Consider the following 9,221-nt stretch of genomic DNA (forward strand, 5'->3'; position numbering starts at 1 on the left):
TAAACAAATATGTTTTAACAGTGGCACTGCTAGACACATTGCAAGGAATTGTATGAACCGGATGTTTGTTTCTCATACAACAAATAGAGGGGAGAAAGAATTTTGGGGACGATCTTTAACTAGAAAAACCCCCAGAACTAGTTCTCGTAATGGTGAATTGAACACAAATTCAAACAAGAAATGGACAATTCTCAAAAGCCGATGACCATTACTTTGTTGGGCATGCTGCTCGAACTGCGTACAGGGTGTACAATAATAGGACAAAACAGATTGTAGAATCTTTTGATGTTCATTGGCTTGAGGAAAATGAGATAGATGCAAGAGTGGGTCCCGACTGGTTATTTGACTACACATCTCTTTTCAAATCATTTAATGTGTCTTCAAATAATCAAGAAGGATCTACATCTAATTCGAAGATTATTATTGAAGATGAAGAAGACGAAGTTGTCCACCCACCACCATTGGTTTCTTCTGATCCTCCTATTGGATTAGTGTCTAAGTCCATAACTGTTTTGGTATGTACTTGACCCGATGGTGCATGGTCCTTTTGGGTTGCCTTCACCAAAGCAACTTGATAGGATGAATTATGGAGAGAAAGGATTAAATATGGTTTATTAATATATTATGACAATAATATATTAAAGGTGAAATCATATTGTTTAATTAATATTAGTCAATAATCAATTGGTAATTAGTTTTGTGACTAAAAGAGATTAATTAAACTTAAGGGACTGGAATTGTAATTATAAGATAGTTGCAATTTGGGCCATGGAATGTCTTAAATTAAGGAGTGGACGAATTCTATGGGGAAACCCATAAGGAAATCGTCCAAGGCCCTAATTAAAGGAGTCCATGGGTTGCTTAGGGCTTAAGCATCCAAATTAGGGTTTCCTTGTTAGATAACCCTAATTGCCTAACTATATGTAAGACCCTTATGACCCAAAAATGTGGCTAAGACTTCACTAGGCTTTGTAGACGTTTTTGGGCAGCCTCCATCCTCTCTCCTCTTCATCCTCTTGCTTATGGTGTTTGTGAACCATTAGAGGAGTGACAATTGTGACTCTAAGCTTTCTAAAGTCAATACAAGGAGATTTGGGATTGTTATTGCTACATAAGAATCAAGGTAACATCTTAAACCTATTTTCATGTTAATATGATTACTTGAATGCTAGAATTAGGCTTTATAATCTTGGATAACTTGCATGTACAATAGAGAAACCTAGATCCAAGCATTAGGGTTTGTATGAGCACATAGGATGTCTTATGACCAAAACCCATCAGTGGTATCAGAGCCTAGACTGGTTTCTATTGTATTGATGCATTGTATGATTGAAAAATTCGATTTTTATGTTTCTGCATGCTGGACTCGCTGAGTCCATACATGAACTCGCCGCGTCCATGCTGACTCGACGAGTCCATGCCTGACTCGGCAAGTCAGCTCGTCAGATGGAGGGAAAACCAGGATTTCTTGCTGTTTTTGCTTAAGGATAGTTGCCTTATCATATTAGATCAATATAAATCCGATTTTATGATATATTTGACTATATTCTTGATCCAATTGAAGATATTTAACAATTAATAAAATATTTGTTTCCTTATGTGATAATTGATTAATTATTTTGATTAAATTGGTAAATTGTTTTGCAATAAATCATTAAATAAATCAAATATGGATAATTATGTGATTAAATGTTAATTTAGATTATTTGTTATTTGATCCTTGTGCTTTGAAAAGTTTCATATTTTCCCCTTTAGTTTTTGTAGTTTAAATTTGAACCCAAAAAGTTTTGTTGTTTTGAAATTTAAATAGTTGAAAACCTAATGTTTTGAAAAAGGTTTCAAAACTTGCCCTCAAGTTTTGGAATTTAAAATTTTGGATTAATAGTTTAATGTATATTTAAATTCTAAACCCTAATGTTTTGAAATGTTTCAAAATTTGCCCTCAAGTTTTGGAATTTAAAAGTTGATTAAAAGTTTAATTAGGAATGTTAAATTCTAAAACCCTATTATTGTTTTGAAAAGTTCAAATCATACCCTTATGGTTTTATTAATTAATTAAGGAGTATAATTAAAAGAGGTTTAATAAATCCGTAAAAGTTTAGGTTTACAATTTAATTGAATTAAAACTATAATTGTTAACTTTAACCACCTAGTATTTTAAAAGTGTAAAATACACCCTATACTATATATAATATTAAAAGTCTAACATTATTTATATGAATGAGTAAAAGTCAGTCTTACCGTTAGTAGGCCTCATTCACGAAGCTGGTCTATAAGGGGTGTTTAAGGAAATTGCCTATAAAATGGCGATTGAATGGGTATCCACTCTTACCCACCGCACTCTTGACTAGTGGAGGGTCGTTAGCCGAACGGGTAGGATAGGACGAAAACCTTCCATTATAAGTATAATGATATACAAAAGTAACTAAATGTTTTACAAATTCCCAATCTTAGTTACTGAGGCAAAAGTGAATTGATGCAATTCCATGAAATTACACTTTGTGCCCTTGCGAAGACGTTAGTGGAGCTTGTGTGGTTTACCGGCACACTAAATGGTTCTAAGCAAAGGTAGCAAAGGGTGACTCAATGTTTGTCATAGTTCGATGGAGCGTGTGTGGTTCACCTGCACATCGAATAGGTGACTGTAACATGTGAGGGCACCATGTAAGTTTGTAACATCCCGAAATATCAAGAGTAGAGTTGAAGGGCTAAAAGAGTAAGTTGTTAAAGAGTGACTCAGCAAGTCCATGGATGGACTCGGCGAGTAGAGTCGCGACTGGGTCACCTGTTAATTAGCTGACTCGGTGAGTCAGTAAGGAGGACTCGGTGAGTAGGCTCTGAGTGGAGAAAACCCTAATTCCCGGGGTTGAGCCCTATATAAAGAACATAACAGCCCACTCTCAGCCTCTTTATTCATCTCCAAGTCCAGAAACCCTTAGCCTTCGTGTGTGAGTGATCATATCTCAATTGGGAGCTTGAAGAAGATGATTATTAAAGGAGTTTTGAGAGATTGAAGGATTGGAGCAAGGGGCTTTGCTTGGATTCGAATTACATTGCAGTTGGGGCATCCATTGGAGGTAATATCTCGTTCTTGGTCTATTGTTATGTCGTTTCTTCATTTTGGGGTTTGTGGGAACTTGCCTATGGATGTAATTGGAAGTCTAGAGGTTAGATCTGAGGTTGCTACCTCAGATCTGGAATGGAGAAGAATCAGAGAGCATGAAAGTCCCTGTGTTGGAGTGTTTAGTGAAGCTTTCATGTCCCAAACCCTAAACCAAAGTGAAAATGGCCTAGATCTCTATGGATTCATGTAAAGTTTGCCACTTTACGTGATGAATGGGCTATAGGAGGCTAGATCTATGTTTTGGATCAATTGCATGGCTTGGATTGCTTCTGTATGGATTCAAACCGGTGGTACTCGGCGAGTCAAATGGGTGTACTCGACGAGTTGTTTGAAGATGAGCTGGGACTCGGCGAGTTGGAAAAACAACTCGGCGAGTTGGATGAAGATGGCCTGGAACTCGGCGAGTTGTATGAACAACTCGGCGAGTAGGTTGAAGATAGCCATAGACTCGGTGAGTCTGTTCTTGGAATCAGCGAGTCTTTTCGAAGAGTTCCGATATTCTCTGGTTGAGTCGAGAATCGGTGAGTCAAGGGATGACTCGGTGAGTTGTGTGCGAGAGGACTCAAAAGTTGTGGGACTCGGCGAGTTTCGGGGTGACTCGGCGAGTTAGGTCGCGGATTGAGTGAAGTTCTGAGTATGGGAACTCGGCGAGTCATCGGGTTGACTCGGCGAGTAGGGTCAGTCAGGGGTTGACTTTGACCTTATCTTTGACCAAGGGTTGACCAGTGGTTTCCAGGGGTATTTTGGTAATTGTTGATTATTGTTTGAGTTCAGTGCATTGGTGGCTGTCCAGAGGTGGAGATCGTATCAGTGATCGGAGCAGCTTGAGTTATCTGTTCAGTCGGCAGTTTCGAGGTGAGTTATCCTCACTATATCGACAGGGTCTACGGCACCAAGGCCGACCCTTTATCGGATGGAAATCCGGGTAGTGTTTGTTGTTATGATATTGCGGAATATGGGCCGCAAGGCATTACGTTATGGGCCGGAAGGCATTATATGTTGTGGGCCGGAAGGCATTACATGTTGTGGCCGGAGGGCATTGCGATGTGGACCAGAAGGTCATGGCCTGGAAATGCGTATGTGTGTAATTGGTATGTTGACTGATTCGTAGGGTAATGTTATGCTAGTGACCGGTAGGCCGGTATCTTGGTTAGGGTAATGGTATGTTATGTGATCTGTTGATGATTATATGTTATGTGCACAGTTGCTTGGTCTGGGGTTTGACCCGATATATATGGCTGTTCTATGATCTGTTATGTTATGTGGGCATTTTATGTTATGGGCCGGAAGACGATGTGTTATGGGCCGGAAGGCAATATGTTATGGGCCGGAAGGCGATATGTTTTGGACCGGAAGGTCGTGGCCTGGAAGGGCGTATATGTGGTTGGTATTTTGGGGGTATCTCACTAAGCTTTCGGGCATACAGTTGTGGTTTTATGTTTTTAGGTTCTCTGGAGTTTGTGGCAAGAAAAAGGTGTGATCGTACCGTTCCCCGCGTTGGTGTTTTATGATTTGAACTTGGGAAAAATACTTTGTTAAATTATGTATTGAAAACCTTTTTGTAACAACATTATTAAAATGGGTGGTTTTGAAAAGTTTTAATTGTTTTGAAATTTTGGTCGTTACAAGTTGGTATCAGAGCCTTGGTTTGAGTGAATTGGAGGAACACTCGTGTAACTCCAGTCTCAAATCGAGGAAGGTTTTAAAAGAGAAATTAAAATGGTTTTCAAATTAAGTAAAAGGGGGACGCGGAGGTACGATCAGCCGGAGCCAGTAGGTAACCCCAAATTTACCATTCATGACACTTGCTTTATTGAGCTTTGATAGAACAGCATGCGAGAGTTAGGCTAGTAATCTTCAGGATTTCATGATAATGTTGCCTGATTTGTGATGCCTGTAGCCTAGGGTCTCTTATGGGAGATTCTCAGTGTTCCGCTGGTGGTGAGGGTTGATAGTTGTTATGCATGTTCTCTAGAGTATTGTGGTAGTACTTCATACAAATATGGGTAGGTGTGGAAGGTAGTATGGGCCCGTACTACTGAAAGCACAGGACCCATACGTGTATCAGGGAAACCATGATCTCTAGGGTTGGGTTGAGAGAGTTGGATCCCAGGTTTGTGGGATGAGTCTGAGATTTGGTATGGTGTTTTTCAGTATGGAGATTCCGAGGCATGATGAGAGTGGATCCGGATCAGGATCGGGAGCTGGAGAGAGAGTTTCGGGTGGATCGATGCCGTCTGAGGTTATCGATCAGATGAGCACGAGCGAGTTGGATGCGAGGATTCGCGAGGTCCTGCATGATGAGGTTGCTGCATTGTTCCGGGCTGAGTTGCCGGAACTGTTTGGGTCGATCAAGACCGCCATGGTTGAGTATTTTGATGAGCGCTATGCGGCTCTCGCGGAAATGGCTGCTGCGGCGGCTACAGCGGCTGTAGCAGCGGCAGGGGGAGGAGCTGGTAGGGATTTTTAGTATCGGGACTTCGATAATACGGAGCCTCCCACCTTTGATGGAGTTCAGGACTCGATTGTTGCTATCAGGTGGTAATCGGACGTGCAGGGGTGTTTCTGATGGGTTTTGAGCATTCTAACACTTCCTAAGTGTACACGCAACCCTAATAACCTTGGATCTATGTTTGTCTAATTATCATGCAAAGTTGAATTTCCAAGGTTATATTCCTATCTAGCATACATGGGAACAATTTTAACTTGAATGAAAGATAGAATAACTTACCTTGTTGTTGCTTATGTTCCTTGAAACCTTGTGAGCCTAGCACCCCAAGTGTGATGCCTCAAATGCTTCACACAACACCAAATGCTCTTGGAAAGACTCTTGAGATAACGCACTTCTCAAAATCGGCCAGGCCCTCTAGTTTCTTAGTGTAGCCGATTTTGGTGGAGAATATGCTTCTTATATAGTGATGACACATCTAGGGTTACACCATGTAAACCCTAATGTGTCATGACTCTTCATTTCCATGACCCATGGGTTTGTAACTCCCATGGAGCATCCATGGAGCATCCTATGGGTAGAACCCAACTTGATAATCCATGGAGCCTCTTAGCCCACTATACAAGATATGGATGATTTACATAATCAACTCATATATTTAATTAGTTATCCTTTGATCACTTAATTAATTCCAAATTAATTCTTTGATCAACTAATCAAATAATATTATTAATATATTAGAACTTATAATATATTAATAATCTCCAAGTGTTATTTCTCTCATTTAGTCTATCCAATTGCATGGTGCCATGCAACCCAAATGGACCATGCCAGGTCGGGTCAAGTACAAGCCCGAAATAGTTATGGACTTAGACACCTTATCCAACAGTCTCCCACTTGGATACGTCTAATAACTATATCTCTAGTACTTCAAGAACCGACCGGCAATCGTAGCTCTTTCAAGGTCTCTCGGAACTGAGAAGATGATGGTACGCCATTTAAGATAAGTGATCATATAATCCTCTATTCTAGATATCAGCCGGACAAATACATGGAACATTGTCTTGCTTATTGTCCAGCATTTGTTTCCCGATTTCCGATTTGTTTGACATAGAACTTAATTAAACACATCAACTTAGTTCTGACCGGGCCCGGTACATGGGTCAAAACAAAATCATCGAGGGGCCCAGATATCAGCTTCTAATCCAAGAAGGAACAGATAAACTTCGACTCATATGTTTGTTCTACCACTCATTGAATTACACACAAAGGTACGTTTTATAACATCGAGTTACCAATGCGGTTTCGTACAGTCAATGCATAACCAACTTGTAAGTAACAAATCATATCTCTAGGTTTGAAGACTTATATGATATTACCGTCTCACAATCACTCGAGATAAAATTCCATGAAGTGATTCCAGTGAGCGTGGGTTGAGTCCAATGCTCAGAACTTATGAGCACTCATGATTGTTGTAGCCTTGTCCAAGACCTCTACAACCAAACATGACAGTCTTGATTCATATCTACTTCCAACATATGACCGACTGTGGAGGTTTGAATAATATGTTATACCAAACAAAATTATTCTGGAAGTCAAAACATGCAAAAGAAATATAGTAAACGATCGACAAGAGATAGCAACACTTTACTCATAAATAAAACACTTTTATTCATCATCAAATGTCAATTACACTTTACAAATTTCGAGATTATCTAACTACTGAATCTAATATCATCCTTCAGCCCTATGCTCCGAGCATGCTGAAGATGCTTAACCCGAGTCAGTCCCTTTGTGAGGGGATCTGCCGGATTCTCAACTGATGATACCCTCTTTGCCACGAGGTGTCCTTCTTCGATCCAATGTCTAATGAAATGGTATTTTCTGTCGATGTGTCTGGATCTCCCATGATCCCTTGGTTCCTTGGCTAAGGCAACAACACTTTCACTATCACAGAAAATTTCCATTGGCTCTTTAATAGCTGGTACAACTCCAAGGTCTCCAATGAAGTTCTTCAGCCATATTGCCTCCTTTGCTGCCTCGCTAGCTGCAATATACTCTGATTCACAAGTAGAATCTGCCACTGTCTCTTGCTTGGAACTCTTCCAAGAAATTGCTCCTCCGTTTAGGGTAAAGACCCAGCCCGACTGAGAGCGGAAATTATCCCTATCAGTTTGGAAGCTAGCATCCCTATACCCTACAACTCTCAAGTCATCACTCCCACCGAGGGTAAGAACCCAGTCCTTAGTCCTCCGTAGGTACTTGAGGATATTCTTTACCGCAGTCCAGTGTGCCTTGCCAGGGTTCGCCTGATACCTGCTAACCACGCTCAAGGCAAAAGCTACATCGGGTCGAGTACACGTCATAGCATACATGATCGATCCTACAGCCGAAGCGTAAGGTGTTCGACTCATTTCTGCTATCTCAGCCTCAGTGCTAGGGCTTTGTGTCTTACTCAATCTGGTGTTACTCTGGATGGGTAACTCTCCTTTCTTGGAATCCTGCATGCTAAATCTCTTCAGCACCTTATCCAAGTAGGTACTCTGACTAAGTCCAATTAGTCTTTTACTCCGATCTCTCAAGATTCTTATCCCTAGAATATAGGCAGCTTCACCGAGGTCCTTCATAGCGAAACACTTCCCAAGCCAGGACTTTACTTCCTGCAGAGTTGGAATGTCGTTTCCTATGAGTAGTATGTCATCCACATACAATACCAAAAAGCTAACTATACTCCCACTAGCCTTGACATACACACAAGATTCATCTTCAATCCTAGAAAAGCCAAATTCCTTGACCTTTTCATCAAAGCAAAGATTCCATCTGCGAGGTGCTTGCTTCAATCCATAAATGGATTTCTCAAGCTTACACACTCTATTAGGGTACTCGTTGCTGACAAAACCCTCTGGCTGACTCATGTAAACATCTTCAGCCAACTTTCCATTAAGGAAGGCGGTTTTGACATCCATCTGCCATATTTCATAATCATGAAATGCAGCTATGGCTAACAGAACCCGAATAGACTTAATCTTGGCTACCGGAGAAAAGGTCTCATCATAGTCCACTCCAGGAATTTGAGAGAAGCCCTTTGCAACCAGTCTATCCTTATAAGTGTGTACTTTACCATCCATGTCGGTTTTCTTCTTGAAGACCCATTTGCACCCTACTGTCTTACGACCTGGTACATTTTCAACCAAGTTCCAAACTTGATTGTCATACATGGATTGTATCTCGCTATCCATAGCCTCTTTCCATTTTGCAGACTCGGGGCCTGCCATGGCTTCCTCGTAGCTATTAGGGTCATCTTGACTTACTAGTGTTTCATCACTAATAAGTGTCTCACCTTCTGCAGTAATATGGAATCCATAGTAATGCTCAGGTGCACTCCTAACTCTCGTGGAACGTCTCAGAGGTACAAATTTCTCAATTGGCTCAACAGGAGTTTCCTCCTCAAGTTGAGGGCTAGAGTTTGAAGTTCCTTCACCGCTTGATTCTTGAATTTCTTCAAGATCAATTTGCCTCCCACTGTCTCCTTGGCTTATAAATTCTCTTTCTCGAAAGACTCCTCTTCTTGCTACAAAGACCACATTGTCACTAGGTCTGTAGAAGAGGTAACCAAAGGATCGATGTGGGTAACCGATGAAAATACAC

This window comes from Lactuca saligna, chromosome 1, assembly GCF_052625555.1.
Source record: "Lactuca saligna cultivar CGN05327 chromosome 1, ASM5262555v1, whole genome shotgun sequence".
NCBI classification, from domain to species: Eukaryota; Viridiplantae; Streptophyta; class Magnoliopsida; order Asterales; family Asteraceae; genus Lactuca; species Lactuca saligna.